The 14,094-nt window shown below is 39.5% G+C and overlaps 1 long non-coding RNA gene across 2 annotated transcripts in view; it reads left to right on the top strand.

The window, feature by feature from the left end:
- Positions 1-13,745, top strand: part of LOC103892156 (uncharacterized) — a 53,664-nt gene extending 39,919 nt beyond the window's left edge. Inside the window, exon 5 of one of the 2 annotated variants that reach the window (XR_008512206.1) lies at positions 13,683-13,745. This is a non-coding gene — a long non-coding RNA (uncharacterized LOC103892156). Of the gene's footprint in view, positions 1-917; positions 1,039-13,682 lie in introns of those variants that run through there. The other variant, XR_008512205.1, reaches the window with a different exon arrangement.
- Positions 13,746-14,094: the final 349 nt, after the last annotated feature.

Here is a 14,094-nt window from a genome sequence, read left to right as displayed (position 1 = left end):
CCTCCCTGTGTAAAGAGAACCTTTTAGTCCATAAAATGTGTTGTATCTAGCTTCTTAGCGTATGTGTTATTCTTTGCAAAAGGACAAAAGCACTTCAACTTGCTTCTTAGATATCCTTAAAGTTGCCTATGGAAATCTATGCTAAGGAGGCACAAGTAAGCAGCAGCTGTTATGCCAAAATAGATATTTACTATAGATTATGCAACGTAAACATTGGGTAGTCTGTTAGGATAAAGTGTGAGCTGTCATAATGCTTGTACTATGGGGAAATTATTATGGCAAAATAGGCTCAGTAAATATTTACTAGGGCAACTTATCCAGACCTGTGTCCACTATTATATCCTGACTCTTGTATTAGCCAGGGTTCTCCAGAGAAACAGAACTAGTAGGCTATATATGAATATTTAAGAGGAAATTTATTATGTGAATTGGCTCTTGCAATTTTGGAGGCCAAGAAGTCTCATCATTTGCATCAACAAGCTGGAGAACTGGGAAAGACAGTGGTGTAATTCAGTCCAAGTTTGAAGACCTGAGAATGGAGTGGGGAATGGAGCTGGGGGTGGTGGCTGTTGTAAGTCCCAGAGTCCAAAGAGCCAAAACTAGGAGCTCCAATGTCCAAAGGCAAGAGAAGATGGATGTTTCAGCTCAAGAAGAAAGAGAGAGAGGGAGAATTCACCCTCCATCATTTTGCTCTATTCAAGCCCTCAAGGGATCTTTACTCAGTCTACTGATTCCAGTGTCAATCTCTTCCAAAAACACCCCCAGAAATAATGTTCCACCCACCATCTGGGCATCCCTTAGCCCAGTCAAGCTGACACATAAAATTAACCAATGCAACTAAATCCTTAAAAATTTTTAGTTCATTTCTGGCAACTCACTAAGGCATCTAAAAGTGTGATCCTCTTTCTTTATGTTAGAAATATGAAGAGGGATAAACAGAAGATGAAGGGAGGGAAGAGAATATGGACTTCAAGTTATTTGGAACAGAGTTATATAAGTTTGACATGGTTCATATAATCTAAACAGAAATAATTATTCAAGACCATGTCTCTTTTATTCTTATTTTGCATTCTAAAGAAAAAAGCAACATTTTAACTAATATCATCAAGAAAGATCCTGTTATTCACTATTCTCAGTCTATATTAATTCAGATAGTATTTGGATTCACTCCAGGACTAGGAAACGTAAAAATTTCTGCACAAACTTCTCCACGGGATAAAAATTCTCAGCGATATCCCACAATAAACCCTGCTTAGAAGCTATCAAGAGTGCTTTTGCCAACATACCTTCCCCAGGAAGCATCTCTGGGGCACACAGCTTCAACACCTTTCTAAATATATGCAACTGTTTTAAAATTGGTTTTGCCATGAAAGATCGAGGTGTGCCCATGAGACATTGACTTTAAGTGCATAAAAACGTCAATGTAGAAAAGTTGAAAAAGCAGTTGGATTAATGAGCCTCTCCCTTTAATTAACTCATTAAGTTGACAAGTATTTACTGAGTACGTGTTCTATGCCTAGTGCTATTCTGGCACTGTGGATGCAGTCATGACCATAACAGGCAAGTACACACTCTCAGGAGCTCACATCCTAACACAGCAACTGACACTGGAAAGACAGGGAACTTTGCCACTGTCAAAGACAGAGATGGATAATATGGAAAAGCGGCAGAATTGAAATACCTTAGGTAACTTTATAAACAAGTGTGCCACCTCTGCTCTAAGCCCCTGTCCCCACACCCAATGCACACACTCACACAAACACACATTTTAAAACATGGGAACTGTCACAGACACTCACACACACACACACCCTTCAAAGGATTTAAAAATCCTCCAAGATCTACTGAGGTTTTAGATGGCTTCATTTATCAGAAAGGGCTTCCTCACAGTTAATGAAAATCTCCTTTTCTTGATGATTCCACTGTTAAAATATTCCTTATTCTTTTTAGTGCCTAAGGGTCTTGTTACCAAAGTGTCTCCAAACACATTAAAACCATAGGCAATTTCGATCCTGATACATTTACAGGTAGAGAAAAATAGATGCAAATTGAAGACAATCATCCACAAACATTGGCTGTGTCCTTCATTGACATCCCAAGAGGTTAGAACTTACCAGAAAAATTCTACAGTGATTCTTTAAAAAATGTTTTATTTTAATTACTGTGGATACATAGCAGGTATATATATTTATGGGGTACATGAGATGTTTTGATACAGGCATACAATATGTAGTAATCACATCAGGAAAAATGGGGTATCCATCCCCTCAAGCATTTATCCTTTGTGGTACAAACAATACCATCATATTCTTTTAATTATTTTAAAATGCACAATTAAATTATTATTGATGATAGTCGCCCTGTTGTGCTATCAAATACTAGGTCTTCTTCATTCTTCCTATTTTTTTGGAACCCATTAACTATCCTCACCTCTCCCACAGCTCCCACTACCCTTCCCAGCCTCTGGTAACTACTCTTCTACACTCTACTTTCATAAATTCAATTGTTTTGATTTTTAGATCCCACAAATAAGTGAGAATATGCAATGTTTGTTTTTCTGTGCCTGACTTATTTCACTTAACATAATTGTCTCCAGTTCCATCCATGTTGTTGCAAATGACAGGTTGTCATTCCTTTCTATGGTTGGATAGTACTCCATTGTGTATAAATACCACATTTCCTTTATTCACTCATCTGTTGATGGACACATAGATTGCATCCAAATCTTTGCTATTGTGAACAGTACTCTGCAGCAACTCTTGATCAGGGGCAACTCCCAACCTACATCTATAAGAGGTTTTTCTGATGCCCCACAACACAAAAGGTAAGTGCAAGCTGGCCCAAATAAAAGTGAATTCTTTCCATACATTATGATGAGGCTGTGGCCATATTAGGTGTTGTTGCAAGAACTACATTAAAACATAGCATTTAATGGGCCAGGCGTGGTGGCTCATGCCTGTAATCCCAGCATTTTGGGAGGCCGAGGCGGGCGGATCACAAGGTCAGGAGATGGAGACCATCCTGGCTAACATGGTGAAACCCCGTCTGTACTAAAAATACAACAAATTAGCCGGGTGTGGTGGCGGATGCCTGTAGTCTCAGCTACTCCAGAGGCTGAGGCAGGAGAATGGCATGAACCTGGGAGGCAGAGCTTGCAGTGAGCTGAGATCGCGCCACTGCACTCCAGCCTGGGCGACAGAGTGAGACTCCATCTCAAAAAACAAACAAAAGCATAGCATTTATTTTTAGTACTAGTACTATCTAGTAGATATCTATTAGTACTACTGGAGTATTAGTGCTAGAGTATTAGTAGTGCCACAAGTACTATCTAGTAGATACCGAGCCTAATGCTACACACATTGCATGCGGTATCTCATTTAGCTCTCAGCAGAGCCAGGAGGGGTGGGTATTGTCACCACCCCTGTTTTATACATAAGGACAGTGGTAAGGCTCAGGGAGGTGAAGTACCCTGAGGGCAGGCATCCTGTACAATCTGTAGCATGTACAGGTTGTGTTCCTCAATATTTAATTGTTGATTAAAAATAAGGACTGCACACAAGTTATTTTCACTGAAAGCCAGCCTGTTACTGGGTATGTGTATCTTTATTCCTTTTCAAATTTTATTTCTATTTTGCTTGAGAAAAGCCAGCCAGATTTATGATGTGGTATGACCCAGGATACCATGGCCCCACTTTTCTCAAGATATCCACTCTGACTCAACAAAAGAACCTTCCTGATAACTCTGCTGACACTGTGACTGGGCTAAGGGCACAACATTTATCAAAACAAATGACCATTCCGCATTCTGCTCCTGTACACATAACAAAATAAGTCTGGAGACTGGGGGAAGGGAGGGAAATTTGGATACCACTTGTGGGGGCCACGTTTTCTCTCCTGTGACTTGAATTCTTCCAGGGTGAAAAATATGAGTCTATCTTAGCCTCAGGAAGATGCAGGACCAAAGGGAATAAATGCCTCTCTTCCCACCTGTCTTGGGTGAGTTGGACTTTTGCACAGAAATCTCAAAGGACCTGAGACATCAATGCATCTTCCATCCAACTTGCTGTGTAGCAAGATGACAAGCCACTGGAACACAACAGAAAACTGAAAAGTGCAGTTAGAATATTTGACATTTCCCCATTGCCCTCTGACAGTAGAGGTGGAGAATTTCAGAGGTGGCCTGTTAATTCATTTTGTGTCCGTATCGCCGTACAGGGTACTGTCCAGAAGCCTCCAGCCCTAAAGACTTTGTCCAGGCAGCTTTTATGAGGTTCCAGAATAAGGAAAGAAGAGACTTTAGGGATTCAGAAAAACAGGGAAAAAAAATCTCAGATTCACAGATGATGCCTCATTTTCTCTTTTGCAGTGGGAGCATGGGAGATACCTTTTAAGAGGTCAGGCTTTCATTTATAAAGTCATACCCAGCAACAGCAAACTTATCAGGAGTTCTGAAAATTTGCATATTAGCAAATATGATCTGTCCACAGTTCTAATTAATTATATTCTGACAATTAAGAAGAAAGGACTTAGTTTGAAATGACTTCCATTGGGTAGAGTGAAATATAAAGAACAGTGCAATTTACAAATCTTTGTTTCTGGATAAAATACATTAAAATATTAAGCTATGGTAGCAAAACCAGCATTAAACATAATCTCTGTATGTGTCCCTTTGGGTTAAATGGGTTTTTGGAAAGAACAATAAATTCAGAATTGTCCCTGAATTCCAGAATGAACATGAACAGATTCCTTCAGAAAACTTAGCTCCAATATGCTGCCAGCTGATGATTTTGCCTTCATCTGCCAGCTAAAATTGTGGCTTTCAAAGCATCTCTTATTTTTACTCATTTGTAATTGCCACGGCATGTCAATCTAACTTTTACTGTGTTTTACTTAGTTAGATATTGGTTAAGTTAAAATTATTTTTACCCACAGCAACAGTAAAACATGAATATAATTAATAGAGATCAAATTCCAGATTATTTATTTCAAATAGATCACCTGGGGAAGGATCCATGCTGCATAAACTGGTAAGAACATGCACGTTTCAATCTGTACAGAACCTTGATTTCCAAGGTTAATCTCATTCATGGCCCTAGGCCAATAATGTCCCAATACTTTCTTAAATAAAACCATAACTTTTTTCCCCCAAGTACAAAAGCCATCTATATTCACAGTAGAAAATTCATGGAGGAAAAAAGAAAAACGATTTCCAATCTACCAATCCTGCCACCCACTGTGGTTAACCACTTTTGGTGAACGTTGTTTCACTCTTTCTTTTCTTTTTTTCTTATGAAAACATATGCATTAAAGAAGCACACTGAACATCACATTCTAAGGACGATGTAGAGAAACTGGATCACTGGGTCATCCATACATTGCTGGTGCGAATGGAAAATGGAAAAGCTGCTCTGAAAAATAGTTTGGTGGTTCATCTTTAAATTGAATGTAGACTTACCATATGACCTGGCAATTGCATTCTTGAGTGTTTTGGGTTTTTTTTTTTTTTTTCAAAGAAATGCAAACTGATTTCTATGCAGAAACTTGTACACTAGTGTTCATAGCAGCTTTATTCATAATAGCCCCAGACTGAAAACTACCCAGATGTCCTTTAATGGGTGAATGGTTGATTAATCTGTGGCACAGCCATACTATAGAACACAATTCAGAAATAAAAAGAAATAAATTACTGACACATTCAACAACTTGGATGAACATCAAGGAAATTACTGTGAGTGAAAAAGCCAGTCTCAAAAGGACACATACTGCATGACTCCATCTATATTTGTGAATAACATAATTATAAAGATGAGAACAGATTAGTGATTGCCAGGGGTAAGGGATGCAGGGATAAGAGAGGAAGGGTCTGAGGACTAGCAAGAGGGCGCCCTGTGGCAAGGTACATTTATGTACTGTGATCAATTGTGGTGGTGAGTATACGAAAGTATACATGTGATAAAATTTCAGGCACACACATGCACACATCTGCAGAATGCATGTATAACTTGTGAAACCTGAATAAACTGAATTAGACCAATGTCAGCTATTTTATTTTGGTGCTGTATTATAGTTGTACAATTATCCTAATACCAGGGCGGGCTGGGTGAAGGTTGTCTGGGACCTCCCTCTATGTTTCTTTAAAACTTTCTACAAGTCTATAATTATCTTTAAATCTTGTTTTTTTTAAGAATAAGGAAGTAAGCTTGCTTTAATAAGAAACATATAAAATATATATAATTATAATATATATAATAAATTATATATAGCTTCAGTCATTATTTTTTCTAAAACCATCATGCTGCTCTAGTACAATTTTAAGGTTAAAGTATGAATCAATATGATATATAAAGAACACTCTATCTCATTCAAAAATATATTAAAGTAGGGAGCTAAGCTATGAGGATGCAAAGACATAAGAATGATACAGTGGACTTTGGGTACTTGAGGGAAAGGGTGAGGGCGGGGTGAGGGATAAAAGACTACACATTGGATACCGTGTACATTGCTTGGGTGATGAGTCAACCAGCATCTCAGAAATCACCACTAAAGAACTTATTCATGTAACCAAACACCACTTGTTATCCAAAACCGTGTATATATATATATGTATATATGTATATATATGCTATAGATTTTTTTTTTTTTTTTTTTGAGACAGAGTCTCACTCTGTCACCCAGGCTGGAGTGCAGTGGCGCAATCTCGGCTCACTGAAAGCTCCACCTCCTGGGTTCACGCCGTTCTCCTGCCTCAGCCTGCTATAGATTTTTTAAGCATGCTATGCGTGTTATACTGTAGCCTGATTTAACTTTAACTATATGTAATTGCCATTTCTCCATATCATTAAATATATTTTTTCAGCATTTTGTAAGCGTCTTCATTATATTCCCATGTAGAGCTAGACTATATTTGACTATTTAGCTATTGGATATTTAAGCTGTTTCATACCTGTCACTATTACTACGACTACTACTGTGATATGCATCTTTTTGGATATCATGGTTGATAACTTTTCTAATTACTTCCAGGATAATTTCCTAGAAGTAAAATTTCTGGCTCAAAGGTTTTCCAAAATGTGTAAGGCTTATAATGGATATTTACCATTTCCACGTCAAAAGAGGCTGCACACATTTCCTCTCCTAGAAGCATTTATGAGAGACTGTGGTTGACTCATCCTCCTCCCCTACAAACTGATCTGAGCAGAAATTTCTCTCCCCAGCTGCCTCCTGGGTTGCAGATTAGCACTCACAGAAAACCCACAGGCTGGAAACCCCAAACCTGTTACAAGGCTGTGGACCCATGAGAAGGATTCCCTGGTGGGCACTGGTTAGGAGTCAGCCCCAGCATCAGCTGCAGTAGGGTGATGAGGGCTCCTGCCAGATGATGAGACACGCTGTGATACCCTGAGCAACAGCAGAACTAGAAAACAGAAGAGCATCTCCCTCCCCACTGACTCTTCTCTATGCTGCATCCCAACAGAGTTCTTCCCTCTCAGGCCACAGGAGTTCACCCTCATAAAACATCAATGAGTGTTTCCAAGGTGACAATTAGTCTATTACCACCAAAAAAAATTTTTTTGAGGAAGAACATTTAAAATATATACATATAGGCTGGGCATGGTGGCTCACGCCTGTAATTCCAGCACTTTGGGAGGCCAAGGCAGGTGGACCACTAGAGGCCAGGAATTCGAGACCAGCCTGGCCAACATAGGGAAACCCAAAATACCAAAAAAAAAAAAAAAAAGTTAGCCAGGTGTGGTGGCATGTGCCTGTAATCCCAGATGCTTCAGAGGCTGAAGCAGGAGAATTGTTTGAACCTGGGAGGCAGAGGCTGCAGTGAGCCAAGATTGTGCCACTCCACTCCAGCCTGGGCAACAGAGCAAGACTTCATCTCAAAAGTATATATATACACACATTTGTATATATATACACACATATGTGTATATATATATTTATATACACACGTATGTGTATACATATATTTATATACACACATATGTATATATATATTTATATACACACATATGTATATATATTTATATACACACATATGTATATATATATACACATGTGTATATACATTTATATACATATAAAAAATAACTATTTTAGATATCCTTGCATTTTCAAGAAGGGAATCAGAAAAAAAAAGTACTAAACAAAGTTGAAGGCTATGACAGAGTTAAAGCCAGGCAGAGCCAAGTCACCAGAGAGACCTTGGATTTCTTGGATTTTATCTCACGTTCTAATGATGCCATTGACCTGGGGTGCTGGGAGCACGATCTCCTTTACTGTGAGTTTCTGATGCATTTTCTACTGTCAGCTCAGCCTTTGGTTGCAAAGAAAGGATGAAATAAACTAGCAAACAGAATCCATAAAGTTTGGTAGGTGACGGAAGTGGAGATTTAAACTGCAAATAAGGTCACTTCAAGAATTCATATTTTCCTGAATAGCATCACTGGCCCAAGGTGAGTGAAATCGTAAGAAGAAGAGCAGGTGAATTCACAGATGTTTGACTCGGTCCATGGAGTTTATACCCCCCTTTTCCGCTTGTTGAAGTCAAAAAGCAAATGTAGAGATGAATCTCTAAATTTAATGCTTTATTGGGAAAGAAAGAATTGCAATTCCAGGCATACACATAGACTGTGCAGTCTTCCATATGTCCAAAGAACAAAGGTTACAGGTTTGTTTGTTTTTGTTTGTTTTTTAAAGAAATGTTACACGTTGCTCTTTGAGAGTGAGTTTGTTGGAACCAGTGTATTAGTCCGTTCTCACACTGCTATAAAGAACTCCCTGAGACTGGGTAATTTATGAGGAAAAGAGATTGAATTAGTTCACAGTTCCACAGGGTTTACAAGGAGGCATGGCTAGGGAGGCCTCAGGAAACTTAAAATCATGGCAGAGGGTGAAGGGGAAGCAGGCATGTCTTCTCATGGCCAGGAGGAGAGAGAGAGAGTGAAAGAGAAAGTGCTACACACTTTTAAACAACCAGATCTCGTGAGAATTCACTCACTATCATGAGAACAGCAAGAGGAAAATCCACCCTCATGACCCAATCACCTCCCACCAGGTCCCTCCTCTAACACTGGGAATTACAATTCAACATGAGATTTGGGTGGGGACACAGAGCCAAACCATGTCAACTAGTAAGGATTTGGGAAACTAGTAAGCTCCAATTGGTGAGCAAGGGTGGTGGGCAAAATTAGTCCTGAAGTTGCAGCAGGTTATCTCAGAAGCTATAGATGAAACACTTCAGGTTACAACAGGAAGTTTTAGCAGTTTTATCAGTCAGGCTTGCAGAGAATTATATTCTCAGAGCAATATTTTGTATGCTGCATGCTTTTCCCCCTAGCTTTTCAATTCTATTTTAGTTGAACATGACAAGAATGACCCGATTTTTATAATCAACTTTCACACACTGCCAAGGCTGAGAGTGGATTCAAGACTGCAGGTCACACCCAGGGTTTCTCTCCTTATAAATGACTTTGGTGAGAGCAAAAAGCACTTCTACTAGATTGGACCAGACTTCTGCTATCCTCCTTTAGTTTTAGGAAAAGGAAAAATAAAAATAAAAATGACAGCTAAAGATGTATTCACAACAGAATGTGTCCCTAACAAGCCTTTTCTTTAAAGATAATTTATAAAGATGCATTTTGCAAAAGGTGATTCGGAGGACTCATCCCAGGCAGAGCAGGTGCTTTTTGCCTCAAGGCCTATAGTCTTCTGCAAGTTTGCTCTGGCCTGGTTCACTGTTCCCTGTTTCTCTCCAACCTATTGCTGCCTGAGAATTTGTCCTCATGATAGCTGCTCCTGGGTATTTATTTCCAGTTTTGTATTTTTGATTGCTTTGATCAATATGCTACATTTTAATGTCTTGCTCATCCTATGTGCACTGCAATTTATGTTTAATTTAAAGTGCATCTGTGTTTTCTGGGGTGGCCTTTGTTTGAATTCATAAAGTGGTAATCTAGGGGAAGATAAATGGTGCTCTACTCTCCAGAGTAAAGAAACAACCTATAATTGTTTTAATCGTTGGTTAGGGACATCGCTTGCCACTCACTCGTTAGACTTGAGGGATGTGGCTACACTCTCGAAATGCAAAGTTGTGTAGGGCAAATAGGAACAGCGTTTGCAGAAATTCCTCCACCTGTGGGGATTTGCAACATAACAAAAGCACCTATGGAGAGTAGAATGATGATGATCAGAGGGTGGGAAGTGTATCAGGGAAGAAGGGAGATAGTGGGGATGGTCAATGGGTACAAAAATAAAGTTAAATGGAATCAATAAGATCCAGTATGCAGTAGCAAAATAGGGTGACTATAGTTAACAATAATTTATTGTGTGTTTTAAAATAACTAAAAAAATGGAATTGGAATGTTCCTAACACAAAGAAATGATAAATGCCTGAGGGGATGGATACCCCAGTTACCCTGGTCTGATCATTATACATTGTATGCTTGTATCAAAACATCACATGGACCTCATAAACATATACAACTGTTATGTACCCGTAATAATTAATTTAAAAAATGTAATGCCTGAGGACCCTTTTCTACCTGGGTGCTTAATAATCACTTTTCCAAAGATCCAGTATGTCTCATGCTTCTGGAGAAGTTGGCAAGTTGGCAAATAGTTTCTAACAGCTCTATCAATTCAGAGATTTATGTATCTGTATAGAGTGAATTCTAAAACTTTGTACCATCTCACTATGAATACTGTAATAGATTAATAAAGCATGCTGTGGACATTCAATAGAAAATTACACCAAACTTGCCTGGAATGAAGGGAGATGGAAGCAATTCCAAAGGTCAGTAGATGGGGTCTCAATGCTTAGATCAATGTCTGAATAGGCCACCTATTCACTGGGCCAAAGCCAAGCCAGTTTTGTTAGTTAGGTGAGTATACAGTTAGGGGTGCTTAAAATATTTTAGAATCTATTTATTCACTCATATGTTTATTCACTCCACACAATATGTTATAATACCTATTATTGTCTAAGAACTATCCTTGGCCAACAGTTTATAGAAACTTATTAGAGAAGCCAAGTCCCCTGCCCTTGGAGAACTTACACTTAGGAAGAATATATCAGTTTCTTATTGCTGCTGTAACAAATGACCACAAGCACAGAAGCTTACAACAACACAAATATATTATTTCACAGATCTGGAAGTCAGAAGTCTTAAATGGGTCACCTAGAGCTAAAAGCAAGGTGTTGATGGGGCTGCATTCCTTCTGGAGGCTCCAGATGAGGATCCATTTCCTTTCCTTTTCCAGCTTCTAGAGACACTCACATTCCTTGGCCCATGGCAGCATCATTCCAACCTCTGCTTCCATTATCACATCTCTGTCTCTAGTTCTTACATGCCTCCCTCTTTCACTTATAAGAGCCCTATGATTATATTGGACTTGCCAAGATAATACAGAATAATCTTCCCATCTCGAGATCCTTGTTTAATCACATTTGCAAAGTCCCTCTTGCAATGTAAGGTCACATTTTGACAGGTTGCAGAGATTAGGATGTAGACATCTTTGGGGCATCCAAAATATGGACATTCATTATTCTACCTACCACAGGAGATGACACAACATCAATTGATTACAACTGTGGAAAGTGCAAAAAAAAATGAGGACTTTCTGGGTGCTTTAAATCAACATTAATGTTTGTGCCAAACCCTTTTCTTACAGCATAGATTCTGTTTTAACCTGATGAATTAAGTCTGCTTACTCTCTATCCTACAATTATCTCATTTTTATGTGAAGGTAACCTATTCCTCACCACTTTTGTTGAATTTATGATGCATTTTCATCCTAGGTATTAATATGTAAGCGTGCTGATAAACTTCATTAGGGAATCTTTAATGAACAGCCGATGGCTGCAATTTGGCTCTTTATGACTAGGGAGACAAAATGCACTCTATGCAACCGATGAAATTAATAACATATTGACATAGTACATCAAAGGGAAATTTCTGGAGACTGTAATGAGGGAGCTGAAAGAGAAAAATGCCCTTTATGTCTGTCTGGGGGAGAGGCCCATGGTGAGACTATATCCTCAAGACAAGCAAAGGCAAAAAGGATGCCAGGGTGCTTGTTTATGGCTCAGGGATTGAAACCTGGCCTCTGAGCTAGGGATTCTGGGTTAGAATCCTGGCACCATTACTGTATTAGTCTGTTCTCACACTGCTAATAAAGACATACCCGAGACTGGGTAATTTACAACAGAAAGAGGTTTGACTCACAGTTCACATGGCTGGGAAGGCCTCACAGTCACGGTGTAAGGCAAAGGAGGAACAAAGTTATATCTTACATGGCAGCAGGCAAGACAGCTTGTGCAGGGGGACTCTCATTTATAAAACCACCAGATCTCATGAGACTTATTCACTACCACTACAACAGTATGGGAGAAAGCCACTCCCATGATTCAATTTTCTCCACCTGGCCCCGCCCTTGACACATGGAAATTATTACAATTCAATGTGAGATTTGGGTGGGGACACAGCCAAAGCATATCAATTACATCCTACTCGCAAGTTGCGGACACAATACCTACCTTCTCATTGGTAAGATGGGCACCATGACAACAACAACCAGCTCACAGGCTCATCACCATTAAAAGAGGAGTGACACATAACCAATGCTAAGTGTTGATGTTATCATCATGATTATCATGTGGAAGATGCTAAGAGGGTGTTAAAGTCAACCTCTTTCCTTACATGAAAAATATCATGGCATATCGTCGTAGTGCCAGGGACATCTGTGTTTTTAGTGCCCTTCCCCTTTGCTGTGTTTAAGGACACCTCTGACTTAGGCGAGGTATACTGCCTCTCACATTAGGGGACCTACCTCCGCCAGCTCTCCTCAAACCAGGGCATAGGTCCAGGAGCCGGACTCCTTGCCAGATATGACCCTGTAAGCTTTCAGCCAGAAGCTGGGGACATAATGAAGTGACTCCAAAATGGCAGTGGGGCAGCCTCATCCAAGGGGCAGATATGGAAGTGATAATAGTTCCTGAAGCAGCATCAGGGCTGGGGATGTCAGCAATGCATCCCTGGTTTCTGAGCCTGACTTTGCCTCTTATGTGCTGTGAGAACCTGGGAAAGTTACTATATTAGTTTGTTCTCACATTGCTATAAGGGAATACCTGAGACTGGGTAATTTATAAAGAAAAGAGATTTCATTGACTCACAATTCTGCATGTCTGGGGAGGCCTCAGGAAACCTACAATCAAGGCAGAAGACACCTATTCACAGGGCAGCAGGAGAGAGAATGAGTGCCAGCAGAGGAAATGCCAGATGCATATAAAACCATCAAATCTCACGAGAACTCACTATCATGAAAACAGCATGCGGGAGCCACCCCCATGATTCAATTACCTCCCATCAGGTCCACAACATGTGGGAATTATGGGGACTAAAATTCAAGATGAGATTTGGGTGGGGGCATAGCCAACCATATCAGTTATTTAACCTCTCTGTGCCTCAGTTATTCATTACTCCTAGAGAACAAAGCTCGTAACAGTATCTCATGCGCTGTTGTGAAAATTAAATAACTTTGGAGTGCTTAGTTTCTGGAACACAGTGAGTGCTGTATAAATGTATGCTATTATTAGAATGGAAAGGATAGTTGAGGTCTAAAAGAATCATTAAATACAACCAAAGTACGATAATTTTCTCACTTTGAATCTGCAGATTCTTTCAAAGCATCCTAGGGCAAGTTGGGAGAAAGGAGTCCTTTGGAAATCATTTGATCAGGTAGGATAACAGCTGTAGCTCCCACACTCCCAAATCCACTCTCTTTGGCCTCCTGTTTTGACCTGCTCTTCAAAGATCTGAGACTCTTTTGCCATATTTATCATCGCTGACACCTAAAAGAAGCATTGCCAGAGTCTCATCTAACCAGAGTCCTCTAGGATCCAGGTAGCAAATATTAAATGTGACTGTCACTACCCAGATTGAAGATGGCAAACAAGATTAAAATAGTCATCTTTTCCTGCATTTTTCCTGCATTGAGTAAATAGAAAAAGATAGGGTTAGGAATCAGAGATTATTCAAAGTTGTTCCCAGAAAACAAAATAAGCTGAGTTGCTTTTGGTCCTTCTTG

The sequence above is a fragment of the Pongo abelii genome, chromosome 10 (genome assembly GCF_028885655.2).
Source record: "Pongo abelii isolate AG06213 chromosome 10, NHGRI_mPonAbe1-v2.0_pri, whole genome shotgun sequence".
Taxonomy (NCBI): domain Eukaryota; kingdom Metazoa; phylum Chordata; class Mammalia; order Primates; family Hominidae; genus Pongo; species Pongo abelii.
Note: the sequence above shows the minus strand (reverse complement) of the source record. Positions and strands in the feature narration are given on the sequence as shown.